General features: G+C 40.7%; 1 long non-coding RNA gene across 1 annotated transcript in view; it reads left to right on the plus strand.

Moving 5' to 3' along the window:
- LOC138405422 (uncharacterized) overlaps window positions 1-12,349 on the plus strand; it is a 37,321-nt gene extending 24,972 nt beyond the window's left edge. Inside the window, exons 3-4 of the long non-coding RNA XR_011239157.1 lie at window positions 11,375-11,615; window positions 11,953-12,349. This is a non-coding gene — a long non-coding RNA (uncharacterized lncRNA). The remainder of the gene's footprint in view (window positions 1-11,374; window positions 11,616-11,952) is intronic.
- The last annotated feature ends 4,499 nt before the right edge of the window (window positions 12,350-16,848 follow it).

Consider the following 16,848-nt stretch of genomic DNA (forward strand, 5'->3'; position numbering starts at 1 on the left):
TGTCACTTAAGGTACTTCTTGTCACAATGGTATTCGTTCAACTGTTTATTTTTCTAGTAAGTTTTGGTTTTCAATAAATTTTATGCTGTAAAAAACTGGGTGAAACATGAGCACATGTATCGGCGAGACTTTGCCACCGCGGCTCCATCCCCTGATCACTACTCTTGTTTAAAATGCGCAAAATAGGAGCATTCGTATTTAAGATATTTTGGCATAATTTTTGGAGCTGGATGAGATGCATCATTTACAGTCCGTGACATGTTGTGTTGATTTAAAGAAAATAAAAAAAAAAGGAAGAGGTTCAAAGGCTAAATCTGTGAGCGTTTCTTTCCTGTCCAGGTGTCAGAATCTTTGAGAAATACACTGAACCAAATTGTTGGGCCGGCGCCTTGCATGGTTGCTCTCTGCCCTGGTTGTACGTGTGTGTGTGTGAATGAGAGACAAATTGTAAAGTGCTTTGAATAAGAGCTCAATTTAAATGCCGTCCGTAAGCCACAGCAAAGTATTGCTTGGGTATTTGTGAACATCTTTTTTTGGATAATGGCTAATACAGGAGGAGAACCCAGTTGCATTATTGGACTGCAATTATGCAATTACTGAAGATTTGATCCATCATACACAAGATGAAAAGAGTGAAACACTTTGTGTACCGATTGAGTGATTCACATCAGGAGGTAGTTGACTTGGATAATTGGGTAATCAAGGAAAGCAGGGGCAAATAAAGGAGCTGCTGTTGGGGTGAAGCCTGAGAAGAAATGGGACGAGGAGGGAGAGTACATATTGAGCTCAGAAGGAAATGAGAACATATAATTCAGACATTGCTCGTAGTTGAAGGGAAGAATAAAATCGACAAAACGGACCAATTTCTATCCGAGACGTATTTACCCTGCAAGACTTGCCAGTGTGTCGTGGTGTGGGGGCTTCAAATCACTGTATATGCCCCACACTCTCCACATGTCAACAAGCAACACACAGCAATCACCAACACAGCCACATAAGACCTTGCTTCAGAAGTCAATATCTGTCAGCAGTAAACATCAGCAGCCTGGGATTCAGGCCTGCCACCCCCCCCCAGACCTGTCTATATGCCTCAGGCATTGCATCATTAGTATAACCCCATGTCAGCACTCACTGATGTTGCAGCCCAATGCCCACTGTTTGTATTCACACAAAATACCGTGTGGAGTCTGTGGGCCATCTTCATATTCATCTGCAAGTGAAAGACAACAGAAGAAAGTTCTCTCATATTGTGTAATGTGCAAAAGAGACTGTCACATTGAACTTTAGTTTGCAAATCCATGGATTTGAGATGTTAACAAATGAAAACTAGGCGTGCTCGGTCTTCTGGAGAGGGGGAGGAAGTGGAGACTTATTGTCCATCTTTACATACAGTCTATGGTTTGAACCTGATGTAACCGTGAAAACAGGCTCACAATGTGTGTGCACCAAATACATGAAATGGCAGTTATGTACAATACTGTCGTGTACATTCTGTGACATGGATACAAGACTGACTTTCCCTGTGTCTGTAAAGTTTCTACAGCTGCAAGACTATGCAGACTTTTACTTTATCTTTGTAGACTCATCTCTCTATCACCTTTCACATGTAGCTGTACTTCATTACTCAGGGCTGGATCAGTTTTAATGATGACACTGATTAAACCCTTTTTATATTTATTTTCGAGGGGGGGGGGGGGGCTGTATTGATGTTGTTTACCGGAATGGAGCTCCTTAATTAATCAAATGAAAAGAAAAATCTTTATCTTAAATGGGATAAACACAGGCAGCAGAATAAGAGACAAACACTGAGAAAGTCACAGAGCTACAAAGAGTGGATGCTTTATGGTGTCTGTCTACCTCCAGTACATGGCAAAGACATACAGAGTGTCTCGGATGAGTGTCGAGATGATAGACTGAGCAAATTTCATCAATTTTTCATCCTGATACATGTTCGGTCTGAAGCTGAGACATCAACATGTGCTCTGGGGAGCCTCTGACTTCCTTTGTGTCTTTACCGAGAAGGAGGATGTATGGCTGTTGTCACTGATGTCAGATTCAGAGCTTGTTAGGACACATTTATGAAAGAATACCAACAGTTCACTGCATCCGTTCTGGTTCAAACACAAGCCCGAGTTACAGGATGCTCAGAAATTATAGATGGGAGTGTGTGCTCCCTCAGTTGATGTCACTGTATCACACTTAATTGGTCAGATGACTGTGGAATAGTGCAGTAAAACTTCAAGTAACATTGAAATGAGGATAATGACGCAGACCAACTTAAATTTAGGTGTGAGTCATGAAAAAATTAAAATGAAACGACCGGAAACATCTGGCAGTAGAACAATAATAGCACAGCAGTCATTTTCACTTTGAGTGGTGACTGTTGGGCTTTAGAAAATCAAAAGATTTCACAGCCACAGTGATGTTTGGCACCACAACAGGTGCACCTGCAAATGAGACATAGTATAAAGCCATTAACAAAAAGCATCCTCAGCAAAAAGACATCAGAAAAAGGAATTAATATTAAAATATGTTCATAAAGATGGCATACAGACACAGTTCACAAAACACTTTGGGAATTTCAGGTGTAAACAGCATTGCAGCCAAATCCAATACAATTGAAGTAACTGGCGACTATGTCTTCAAATGTAAAAACAGAAAATAAACATTAAATGCCTCCATATAGCTCCAGTGGTGTCATCCATGATGTCCTCCTCCAGAGCGAGCACACACACACACACACACACACACACACACACACACACACACACTGCATTGGATTTGGCTGCAACGCAGTTTAGAAACTCCAAAACTCCTGAAACTCCATCGGCATCATGGTGAGTAGATAATGAGTGAATTTTCACTTTTCGGTGAACTATCCCTATAACATACTCTGGACTTGTTCTTGCTCTGTACATCAGCAACTCTTAAGGCTATATTGCTGGGCATTTTACCCTCATCAAAATGTCCATTCATCTTTTAGCTTGTGTTTGAGTGCCGAACGAGAAGGGACCCAGTGTTTTGAGCCACATGTGAAACGGCGCTCGCAGCTCAATGCTTTTAAGAGTTCTTGCATGTTTTCAGCGGTTAATACGTCCATCACAAAGACGAGGGCGGAAACTGAGTGCGGTTGATGTGGCCCCGGGTGCACGGCAGAATACATCTCAATCATCTTTTTTTCCTCTAAAAATATTACTGTAAAAACAACAGCATATGCAGATTTGAAGAGTTCATCGCCAGGTTACTTTGACAGAGAGGTTGCCTTTGATGGATCCGCAGTTATTCTGCAGCCTCTGGGTTCGATGAAGCCGGTGTGCTAATGATCCCCCACCACATTATTCTTCACCGCTCACTTTCCTACCTGGACATTGTCGATAATAATCTCCCGAGTTTAGATTTCTCAGCCGTCACACTGTTTGTTTAATAAACTATGAATTTGCGTGAAGATTTACCAAATCTCCCGTTCTCGACAGCTCGCACCTGCCTCGCCGTCTACAGGAGGAATCAGAAGGGACTCCTAATAAAGTCACTGCACACAGGTTCTCAGTGCATCACATTTTATTATGCACAGTTAACAAATTCAGCTGCAGTGAACAAATCCATATTTCCTGCTCCTGGATCTGTGTTTGACAGCTTCACAAATGCTAAGCCATTATTTGTGCGTGTTTTCTAGGGTGCTGACCTTTTAGTGGTTGGCCTTAACCGTTGTGCTTGTTTTGTCATTTTGTGAAGGAAGTGTCAGTAAAACAGCCTTAACACTCTTTGACGGCTCTCCATAAGTTTTATTGAGGCAGTTTTTTTTCTTTTGTTCTTTACAACGGCCTATGGTCTTTAATACTGTCCTTGAGTTACAGACAGAGGCATAAGCTCAGAGCATCGTGGGGATTTCTCTGGTGAAAAGTGGCAACCGTAACCGTGGGGACCGTGTTATCCGCCAGCCTAACATCGAAGCCAGCCTCCGCTTCTGTAAAGTCTTGATTCATTGGTCGTAGATGTTTTAAAAATAATGTTTTTCTTCTCTTCTTTAGCAGACAGATGACAAAGTCTTCTCTGCTGTGTGTCATGAAGTGTTTGGACCTGAAGGCAGAGTGAATCATTATCTGTGCAATTATGCAACTTAATTACGACTGCTATGGGCTAGCCCTGTGTCTCTACTGTCCATCTGTTCGACATCCTTGAACTCCATCCATCTCTTATGTCCCTTTTGCTTGGTTTCAAACCCAAGGATGTTGGAAGAGCAGGAAGTGAAGACAGCTGAGGGCTGTCATCCATCTGTTGTCTCTTTGTCCTGGTATTACAGCGGCACTGCTTGTTTTTTTTCCCTGTGTTTGAATTGTGATGTCGTTCTTCACTGAGGACATATGGAAACTGTCTTTTCAATGCTTTAAATCTTTATCCTGTCTCAGTGACAGACACCTGTATTTGAGGGAAAAATAGAAACTACCGCTGCTTGCATTTGACAAGACCTGTCTAGGATGAGAGCAGTGCTATCAAGGACTGGTGAAATAAAGTGGCCATATTGATGCCATGTTAAAGTATTTCTAAATATATGAGACTTTTCCTGGCTATATATTACTCTTGCAACTCAAAGTGACTGATTATACTTGAGCTTTATTTATTCAGGACCACACATTTATTTCTTGCTGCATATCTGGGCTGAATCACTGAGATATTTCAGGTTCTATGCGCCTAGGATTTTATTTGTCTCCACATTTTTGCCAGTTTTATTGTTCACTTTACTATTAACACCCGACTGTTATTCCAGTGCCATGAAAACTATTCATATTCTTCACTTAAAATTCATTTGAAACAAACATTTGTAGCAGTTTCACCGCCCCATTACCCTTACATGAGTAAGGGAGGTTACAATTTTTGGCAACGGTCGCTTGCTTTATTAATAAGCGTCCAAACACATGCTCGCTAATTTCCATATTAGTGGGATGCACAGTTCATTGGAGTATACATGGCATTTGGTGCAGTGAATTGATTCATTTTAATTGATTAATTTCCATTCACGATGAATAAAGATCTCTGCTGCACTGCAGTCCTATACTGCGAGACATCAAATAGATGCACACACACTGACATTATTCATGAAGCTGAGAAATGAAACCATGATGAATGACTGGACTGCTCATTTATGCAAACACACACACTCATACATAAAAGACAAGCACAGAGTACACACACACACACACACACACACACACACACACACACACACACAAACTGCACACATACATAAACACACTGCACACACAGGCTGCTTTGAAACCAAGTCAGAACTTCTCTGTCAGTCTAATCAGCAGTCACCACCAGCTCAAGACCCATCAAGGAAGAGACGAGAGATCAGTCATTTTTACTTACCTTTAATGTGCTGTGTTTGCTCTCACTCGCTCGCTCGCTCTCCTCCGGGCGTTCCCATCTAATCCAGTGCAACAGGCGACATATTAATGTCATGAATGTAGCAAAAGTAATAAAACGAGAGAGGTTCATTATCACTTCAACTACATTCTAGTTCCATTACCCTTTTTTTCAGTGTAGTTTAAAGCACTTTAGACAGTGTGGAGATGGAGGGAGGGTAAAATAAATGAAAGGGGGATGAACAGGAGGTTTGGGGCCACGGGATGGTGAGTTAATTTTGACCTTAATGATCAGAGCTGCATGGGGCAGGATGGTGGTAACTGGTGGAAAGCGCTCAGTTGTTCAAGGCAGGCAGGCAGGCAGGCAAACTGCCAGCACAGAACAAGGTGAGGTGTTGCGCCTGAGCTAATTTGCACATGTGTTTATACATTGAGGGGCAGTTTGGGTACCCGTGAGTATGCGTAGGTGCACAGGCACTAGTGTGTCGGTGCCATGTGTGCGCCTGTTGTTATGAGCTGCAACCTTGGCTTCATTTTCATTCTCCAGACATGCTCCTCCACCCACGCAGCTCTGCTAGTGAGGAGAGCTGGAATGAACCATCCCCACCACCCACCAGCAGCCTTCTAACAAGTAGATGTGAAGCATGTGTATGCGTTTGTTGAAATGCAGCAATCAGAAATCTATTTGTTTACCCTAGAAGTTAAAGCACAGTTGGAGTTTCTGCTTCTTCACCTTCTGTTCTTGTGTCTCTGCTTTGCCCTCTATATACACACAGTTGCTTGGTAGATCACTGTTTTGCGCTCACCTTTTTGACACGATGCTTCTACCTTGTAGGCAATTTTTTAGATTTCCCACAGTAAAAAAAAGTATTTTAAACATAAAAGTAGCTCGCAATATGTAAACACTGCTTTTAATACACATCTGGGACTTTTGTCAGTCGAATCATATTTGGCTGGTGGCTGTTCAATATTAATATTCAACTGTGTTCTATTTTCTTTCAAGCAATGCTTTATTAAAGTGATATATTTTTGAACAGGGTTCTGCATAATGCTCAGAGTGACAGCAGCTTTCAAATATAATAGTAAACAAGTCACGTTATCCCTTCAAGCTAATGGGTGCTAACAAATGAATTGAAAATGTGCAACAATATTTTTTGGGCTGACACTATATATAAAACAAAAGCCAGAGACTGTGTCGTCTTAAGTTGCAGTGAACTGTAAATTCAAAGCTTCTAAGCACAAGGCGGAAGATAATGTTATCTCAGAGCCTAACTGGGCAAGTTGGGCCTCTCCTCCAGCTGCCTCCATCTCACTCTGGGTCCACAGCTGCCTGTACCCGCCGCCGACATCTTCAGCAAGGATGACTTGATGTAGTGGAATGATTTTACCCCGGGGAGCAGTGTGAATGAGAGGAGTGTTCCCTGTGCAGCTATTTCCACAGACCGAGAAATGAGAGTTTTAAGGTTTACAAACTGAACTAAAGCACTTTTAAAAAAGAGTAATAATCGTAATGTACTGTTTACAGGAAATATTTTTGTTTCTAGATATATTGTCCGATGTACAGTACACTAAATGTGTACTATATACAGTACACTATGTTCCTCAAAGTGGAATCAGTAATCATCTTGATCATAACCTGGTGGCTGGCTGCATTGCAGGTCATTCATCCCACCTCCTCTATGTTAATGGATGGGAGAGGGACCAAACTAAGATGTCAAAGAACACTTTAAATACATTTTTCTTTCATTATAATTACTTCATAATATCCGAGTGGCGAGTACTTAAAAACACCATGATTGACAGCTGAAACTGACTCACGATTGGTCGAGCACATGTATTGTAGAGACATTGCTACAGCAGGTCCATCTCCTGATTGCTACTATAGAGACTCTGTCTGCGTTTACATCAAGGTAATTTTAGCCTCATTTCTGGATAGTGGGAGGAAGTGAAGATATATATATATATATATATATATATCTCTGGAAGACTTGGATTATGAGAAGTGTTTTCAAACTACTTCAGTTTCTCTGTTTCTCTTATACGCACATCTACTGCATGGTCTGATCTGCAGTCGGGGCTTGGGGACTTGGTTAAGGCACCACAATGGTGATGATGAGGAGGGTTGGATAAGTGTTGCTCTTTCACTTCCTCCTGCAAGATTTAATCCCGCTAGCCTGAGCATCGAACCAGTGACCTTTCAGTCATGAGATTGCTCAACTAACCTTTAGGCCAGCGTTTGAAATTTCAGTCATCTCAGGACATGTAACGTTCTTCTTTTATAAAGCATGATGAAAAGCAGTAGCCTTCATTTTTGAATTTCAATATTAAATTGGTACCCATTTCCAATAAGCGCTTGAGTTGAATGTGCGAAACGTGGTTAGATTTCATGATATTAAGCACATAAATTTGCCGTAATTTCACCCGTTATTCAGGCCACTCATTCCCTTCCCTAAAGGCACGTGTCTGCATATTGAGCGCTCACCGAAGAATTCAAAGTGTTTGCTACAATATTTGCTGATAAACAACTCAGTCTCTGTCAGTTCCCTCTGAGGGACTGAACTAGTGAGCTGCACATGCATAGATGAATGTTGTTCCTCAGCAAACAAATCAATAAAACTCATTTCCTTTTGGTCAATTGTTAATTAAATGCCACTTTCCCCTCAATTAAAAAGTGACTGAAGTGCAGAAAATGGCATATAATCATATTTTTTCCTCCACATCCCCCCCAGGCATTTGCAAATATCCAGGGATGATTGCTAATGCCTTTTCTGATTTGTATCTGCAAATTGCTGCTGCCCTTGTGGTATCATCAAAGCTAGGTAAGCTTTATCAGCCCCCCACCTGGTAAATGATTTTAATGGTGATGGGTTAGATTACCCAGAGAGTAAGGCTTGTCAGTACTAAAGGTCATTCATTATAATCTAAAGGGTATACCTGACAATTATGTCGAATAGGAATGTGTTCTTAAATCTCATCATGAGTCGTCTGTGTTGGAAAATGTGAAATATAAAAATACACCAGCCATGTTATTCTATCAAGACAGAGTGTTTTCATAACTGTGATATTTCTCAAAGGGATAATGAAATGTCACAGTGGATCCATGACTTACATTACCTTTCAATCCAACAAACCTGCTGTCTTCCATGAACAACTGCAAGGTTGTTTCATTCTCCAGAAATGTTGTCCTGTAAAAAAAAACCTCACTATATTACCAATGACCGACCAGCCAAAACTCCCCCGACTCTGACCCCAAGAGCGATGCATTCGATTCTGGCCTTGGCTGAAGTTACCATCAACCAGAATCATCCATGATTGGAGGAGCAGGTGTAGAGGAGAAACGAGGGGTGGGGTGAACAGGGAGCAGAAAGAGGGGAGGAATGACCATGGATCAAGCTGCAGTGCAGAGATGTTGCTCAATGGGCCGCGGTTGCAGAGAGATATAAAGCTTATGACAGATGCTCCTCTTGAAAATGCATTACTGCGCCGGGCTTGAAACCATCCATGTTCTCCCGAGTGTTGAAAGGAATACCGAGCCAGAATAGCCGGAGCTTTCACAGTTGTCAAGTAGCATTCTTTCCCACTGCCTGCACCCAGATGTTTACACTTCCATTTGCCTGTCATATTCAGAGACGTATACATGTGCACATATCTATGCTGTAATGCATCCGCCTAAACATGTCTGCACATGCAATGAAAACAAGGAGCCTTTATCCCCTAAGCATTCACACACTCATAAAAGCCCCACAGTCACAAATGTGTCTCTTCCACTTTTGCGAAGCACCCCTGAAGGACAGTGTGCAGGACGGATTTTCTCTGTACCGTCTAACACCCAGACTATTTGCATTTTCTCCCCTTTTTTATTTTATTTTATTTTTTTCCCAGACAGTGGTAAATGTTTGTGTATAGACTCCAAACACTGCAACAGAAACTGAACATGCATTTTAAGCAGTTCAGCAAATTAATACTCCAGTGCTTGTTATAGTGTTGGTGGTAAAATTCAGATGCTGCCGCTTAGTTTTATGCCTTAGTAACCACATATTTAGAAAAAAAACTGAAACAAACAAATCAATTCATTACCTAATGGGCTTATGCAACACAATGAAAATAGTCTCTCAATATCAGGGAAATACTGCATCAGTAAGTGTTTGAAATGCTCTAATGTGCTGAAGGGAAGGGCTTCATTGTCTTTTAACACAGCAGGTAGTCGATCCTTCATTCGCCCTTGATAATTAATCTATATGTGAGAGTTGGAAATTTACCAGAGGCTGCATTCAAAGACATGTTGAGGTTAGTTTAACTGTGATCCTAGAACCGGTTTAAATTGTGTGATTGATCAGTAAAAAGATGCTCATGTACTGACTTTTGCGTCAAAGAAATCTTCAGAGAAGACTGTGTTCATTAGAAAGAGGACATAGTTTTTTTTTTTTTCTTTAAAGCCTTAAAATGTTTTTAAAAAAGTCCTTGACAAGAAGCTCTTGGATTTGTGCAAGTAATTACTTTTTTTTTTTTTGCAAAGGTGGGTGTGACATGGCTTTTTCGTTGTGCCATAAAACTTTTTAGTATGCATTCAGATTTCCCGAAATACAAATGGCGATAGTTAACGTTTGGAGCTCATGGTGCATCTGTGCATTTAGGGTTTTTTCAAATCCACCAAGACTAGTTTTACGGTGGGGAAAAAGAGGTTGCAGTTCCAGGCTCATGACTCAAATGAGCAGTATTCAGTGTCTTGGTTTATTATGGGTATGTTTTGGGCACGACACGCAATAAACTAGTGCCATGAAATGGTTTAACTGTGCCCACTAGAAGAACATTTAGTACTGTCCCAATTCAGGGGATGCATCTGAAGGCTGTCCCATTTCGAAGGTGCCTCCATCTCTGTCCTTTCATCCTAGAGCGACAAAGGCTCCAACACATGGATCATTCACATCCCATCCCAGGATTCATAGCACTTCGGTGACAAACTGTTTTTCAAAGAGGTAATGGTAACAGCAAGCAATGAGATGTTCAATGCTTCGACTTTTAAATGTAAATATCATGCTTCGACTCGTCATGTCACAAAAGCCAGGGGGCATTAAAACTTTCTCGTCATGTCTAACTGCAGCTCTGTGGTTTACAGATGTCATCAAATTGTCCCAACTAATCCAAAGGAGTGATAAAAACAAAGATGCCACAAGAAAAACACAGAATGATATTAAATAACTCAAAATGTGACTTCTGCATAAACTGTGCTCATAAGGGATCCATTACTCTTAGTAAGAAGATTGAGATGATTGAGGAAATGGGCTTTTTCTGGGGCGCTTAGAAATTAAAGGGGCTCTGTTGTTGGGGATGTGCTGCTTCAGTTACTGATGAGACAATTAAATATGATCCCAGAAGTCTTGTTTGAGGAATAAATGAATGAGTTTGAAGGCTTATCAGGCACCAAAAGTGTGCACACCAGTTTATAATATTATGAGGAGGAATGTACTACTCTGAGAAATTACTCTGGCAGTAATTATTTTATCTTTCAAACTACGACGAAAAGTAGCTTCTTGCCAGAGTGTTGTTTTGTTTTCTGGAAAAAGTTGAATCAGAAAATTTAATTGTATATCTATCAAGAAGAAATGTCTTAGATTTCATTTTTGTCAGGATTTTCTTTGTTTATCGAGTCAAATTTCATGAGATAAGACTTATTCCATTTAGTTTTTCATGTTTTTTCACACCTAAACATAATTCAATGCTAGTTTCTAATTGCTTAACTACTGCATGTGCAGGCGTGTATTAATTTAATCAACTTTACAGAAAAGACAAAAAAGGTGTTGGTAAACTGTTATTGATTGTACTTTATTTATAATATCAGCTTTATCTGAAATTACATTTACATGATTTACATATGAGCAAGCTATAGCTGTAATATGATTCAACTTTTACAGATAAAATGATGGCTAAGCTGTCGAAGATTGATCCTTTTGAAAGCATGCCTTTTCCCTCTTGAGAAGCCTCAATCACACCGGCCTGTCCTCTCTGAACAGGCCAGCTTTAGTGTGGTCTTGTCGAACCCCAGTGCCACCGCCGGCGTTCTGGAAATCATCACTGGGTGCCTGGGACTCATGCTGGTCGTCCATAATGTTCGGCAGCCTGTCCTCCGCTGTGGTGATGGCATGGGCACGGAGCACATGGTCCACTGTTTTCATGCCAGATGCAACGGTGCAACTCCTGTTCTGCATTGTGGATGCTCTAGTTGAGTTCCAGAAGGAAATTGTCCTCCAGCAGGTAAACAGACAAATTGTTATTACCTTCAAACACTGAGTGACATTGAAATAGTTGGAGAAATCACAAGAGGGGAAGGGCCCTTGCAAATGCTCTCAAAGGATATTTCTACCAAAATTTGCTAAAAGCAGGGATATTTTGTCCATTGTCTGTAGTTTTGCATCATGAACTGAAGACCAGATTATAGTTGCCCGAGTATTTAACATTGTTGTCGCAGTGTATTATGCATATCATGTGTGATGATGCGCTGCGCAATGTCAAAAACGTTGAATAAAGAGCTGATGATCTCCTTGGAGACGACATTTGACAAATGACGGGGCTGATGGCCACTTCTCCTCAGTGCCCCTCAGATGCATAACTGCCCCAGACACGGAGGACACCAACAGCGCAGGAGGAGCCAAAACACTTTTTTTTTTACAAGCAAAGCAGAGTTTGCAGCTGAAAACGAGACGACTCGAAGGAAGATACCTCTTTGTGATGCAACATGTAATTTAACTAATGCAACAACAATTGCACTGTCTCGTAAATCACCTCTGTAATCTTCTAATTTCAAATGGGGTTGGTGGTTATGGTGCAACACTGCAGCAATTCCTGTGGAGGTTTTATCTGTCATGCAGAAACCCAGGACATGCACCTGCGGATGATGGAGACTGGTTCTGCAGCGAGGCATATGAGCAGAATGGATCATATAAATCGATTGTTGCCGCCACTAAAGTCGGGAGGACACAGGAGGGGGGGGGGGGGGGGGTCAATAGTACATTGTGTTCTTGTAGACGGCTGCATATATTTGAGGGGCACCATGTTCAGTGTGTGTGGGCAGCAGACAGGAACACACCACATGTATAAGATAAGTGTATTGCAGATACATGTATAGAAATAATACCATCGTTTTCTGCTGCTCAGATGTCTCTTGTTAATTTAGAAAAATGAGGACCCGATCCAAAGCTGTTGCTGGAGAACAATTCTGCCACCTGGCCAGACATCACGCTGTGTGGGAGGGTGAGGCTGATGACAGAGTTCTAGGAAATGAACCTAATTTGTTTTTTTGGGGAAAGCATCAATTTTGGACTGGTGTGAACGCAGGCTTAGACATTTCATCATAATAACAGTAACAACGTTGTCTGACAAGTAATGATAAAGGGCAAACAAAGATCATGAAAAATAACATAAGATGCTAGAGGGGAGCAAAGTTGCAAAGTTAACTTAGGGTTTAGAAATTCCTAATTGAAATTTAACAATAGCATCTTTAAAAGACAGAATTTTCACCATTCATATTTTTCTAAAATGTTGGCATAGGTTTCAATCCAAACTGCAAGTGAGATTTTCAATCCAATTTATGTAAAGTGACATTTTCTACTGCAGCGGCACCTAGTGGTAATATGAACTCACTGCAAAGCAAGCTGCCACCCACCGACATCAGTGAAAATCAGTATCTACACAGCATCTACACCTTATTCATTATTTTGTACTGGGAGAGATCGACAACCCTTCAGAAACACCACCGCATGGCGCTGTGCTTGCAGGCCACACACACCCAGCTGATAAGATTCACATGGTGTTAAAATCCATTTTTTAGCTCAGTGGTGCATATTGTCATGTTTCCATGTTGCAGAATATCCTGCCAGTACACAAGAAAATGTGTAAACTATCCAGACTATGACTATTGCCTCATGTGTAGAATTTAACAGTTTGCCAACCTGGAGTTAACCTGATATAAGCATAGACTTGATGTCAAGAGTACTGGACACAGACTATCAAACTGACCGCTGTGCAGAGATGCCTCGGGCAAAAGGGAGGGGAAGTATGGATCGGATTTTTTCGCCAGGGCTGGATGTGAGTATTTCATGTTCCTTTGCCTTAACTCTGAGTTCCAATTCCACACACGTTTGACTACAAACGCAGTACTGGCAAAGTTTGTACAACAGTGTGGGAAGGACAGGATGTTTGCCCTCCTGTCAGGCAGGTAGCACAGGAGCTGTGAGGGATTTAGATATAAAGAGGGGTAGATAAGCAGTAGAGATCTCAAAATTGGAGTTGAGGTATAAATTAGATGTATTAATGTAATAAATGTATAAATTATTAGTAATGTTTCTTTCTTTCAAACAGTCACAAACCTACAATGAAATTGTGATATGTGGAAATCAAAGTTATGTTATTTATTTCCGTCAGTATAGAAAATCATGAGATACTTTTTGTGTTATACCAAAGTTTCCATCTCTGTATTATAAAAGATTTGTCCCTGATCCCTCTTCACTTTTTCGCTGCTGTACTGTACTAACTGAAGTGCTTTTCAAAAAAAAGAAGCTACGAGCTGACAGTCAATCCCAGTTAATCAAACACAGCTTCAATAAATGTGTTAATGTCTTTAAAGCAACTGAAGATCTTTTCAACCTCAGATTCTGAAGTTTATAAAAAATATTCTTTCCTTGACAGGTTTGCTTAAATTGCATGTGTTGTCTATAAACCCTGCCAATTCTACTTACTTTTTGCTACTGTGACAATCTCAACAGGAATACAGATGAGTGAATATGCATAATGTATAGAATATTAAAAAGTGGTATTAATGCAGGGATCACATAAATGCTAATCATGTGGCACTGCTTGCAGTAGTGCATGAGTCCTTTCACCAGCTTAATCCTGCATAGCATTATTTCATGGCATATAATTGTCCTATCGTACTTGGGGATCATTTTGAGTTCACTCCTCGCGCAGTGTTTACTCTCCAACGTCACTGCTTGCGATCTGTGCAACTGCACACTCAGGTTTATCCACCCAGTCAAATGAATCCCCAGGAGCAGCTTTTAATGTCCCATATCACTGTTGGATTTGGCACATGCACATAGACGAAATGTCATTCAGACCCCTGTTTGCAGTCATTTACTGACAAAATATACATTAGCTACCCATGTGGTTTTGCATTGATTTTCCTAAGTAACCATCATATCCACAGTGATTTTCCATCCTATAAATCACTGTGGGGTGCAGACCTCACAGTCGACTCTGCAGTGCAGTCTACCTCTTTCCACAATGGGAACTTGCCACATGGTGAACATGCGCCAGTTGACCTGGGTTCTGTGTGGGGTTAAGTTTCCTAGTTTCCCCTGTTTCTGTGAGCCAAGTTTCAGAACTAAGGAGTCTGTACTATTCCAAGTTCCCCATTACATGCAGGATGCAACAGTATAGCAATAACCACCAGTTCACTCCTTTTTGTAACATGCCTGTGCCCGCTTTTTCATCTGACACTTGTGTGACTCTGCCCCTTTTCTCTCACATATCTTGTTGAAGCCTGAAATGACCTCATATTCAAACGATCCATAGCATGAGTCAGTAGGACGAGCAGAGCTGTTGCATCTAAGAAGCGATGTTTGGAAACAACATGTTTTTCATCATGGGTGACAAATGACCAAGAAAGATGAGTCTGTTTTCCTTCCGACTCGTGTGCTAGCTTGAAACCCAACTGAGGCATAGAGGATACTGGGAACGACCTGTAATCTTTTGACAATGAAGAACAACAGCAAGCACATTTTGGACTCAGTGTCGTGTATCTGATCCTTAAACAGCACCGACCTCATTTGTCTTACAATTACTCAGAATTTGCAGGGTTTTCGTTCAGGTTCAGGGTCATAGTTCCCATAATTGAAAAAGCAGCTTACGTTGACCAGATTTATATTTTAGGTTACTAATGGTGCCACATCATCAATAACTCTAACTTACTCTTGGAATCAGTCCTGCATGATAAATGATGACCAATTTCACAATTGAATTAATCTGCAGTATAATCATTACCTTCATTATATACCTTTTCACTCGCTCTACTCATGGAGGTGAATGCCCCTTTACAGCTTGACATCTTACACAATCATTCTTATGCCTCAAATGTCAATATCCTCCAACCTGCTGCACGTTTCTGATGTGTTTTTATACACTGCATGAACAGCATTTGTATTTTTTATTGATTGTTCTCGAGTGTGCTGCCACCTAAGGGCTCATTGTGAATTCTTTAATGAGTTGAATTATCCAAACCCCTTCCTGTGTGTGTGTGTGTAGGTGTGTGTGTGTGTGTTTTCAAATCTTATTGCTTTCCTTATCACCTTTTTGTATTATATCTTTATATCTCTACTATCAGACACTGCACTTGCAACATCTAGTTTTTCAGCTTTGTTTTATTGGGGATCAGTTGACCACCTTATTAGTTTGAAACAGATTTCTTCTCGTGATCTGATCTATGCCTGATTATAGCCCAAGGGCCCCCTCGTGGATTAAACTGACCATTAGCTGATTGCGCTGTTTATTCCTGTCAAATTAGATCCTTAAGTGTTTCAAAGGGCCTTGCAATGTTTCAACAACTCTATCTCATCTCCACTAGCTTATCCGAATGCTAAACCTGGAATAACATTAGACACACTTAGAAAATACAGTACTAAAACATCAAGTCATTTCATGACACTGGGCACACTGGAAATATCATGTGTCTCTCCATCGCTGTTGCTTATGAGCTGAGCAAAGAAAATAAAGTACAGATTGAAGTCCTACATTGAAGTTATATGTGGCGAAGCAGACCAAAAATGTGCTGAAGAGACAGAAGGCGACTGCTGATGTTGTTTGGGGAGTCAGGTGAAGCATCAAACATCGGTTTTGTGCTTCTGTTCCCAGCAACAGCTGCGCCAGGAGTTTTTCTAGGTTGTCCCTCTGTCCATCTTGTTCTCATGAATATGATATTTCAAGAACACAGTGAGGACATTCTTTAAAATTTTGAAATTAACTGGTCACGTTTTGATGCTAAAAGGTCAGAGTCACTGTGACATGTTCAACAGGACCATTGTTGTGAGCTCAGTACATCAGGAACGCATAGATGGAATTTTATTACATTACTGCACAAATTTCCAATTGGACAGATTCAATTTTGTGGTCAAACATCTCAGGTCAAGAACTTTTTCAAATAATTCAAATAAAACTTATAATAGAATATACTTTAACTTATTTCGTTTCAGTTAAAAAGGTTGTTTGGGATTTCAGATAATTTATTGAACAGAAATTTTTTTTGCAGACATCTGACCAGATTGCAAATGTGTGTGTGTGCACATGTACAATTCCTTACTTCAAGGAGAATTGAGTTGAGTGCATTTTCTGCTGTTTTGTTAACGACAACGACTTTCTTGTCGCATTTCTCAGACTGGTGCCTTCGCTTACTGATGCACATTTCATCTAATTACATTTATCAAACAACAAAAGGCCC

The sequence above is a fragment of the Paralichthys olivaceus genome, chromosome 18 (assembly GCF_024713975.1).
Source record: "Paralichthys olivaceus isolate ysfri-2021 chromosome 18, ASM2471397v2, whole genome shotgun sequence".
NCBI lineage: Eukaryota > Metazoa > Chordata > Actinopteri > Pleuronectiformes > Paralichthyidae > Paralichthys > Paralichthys olivaceus.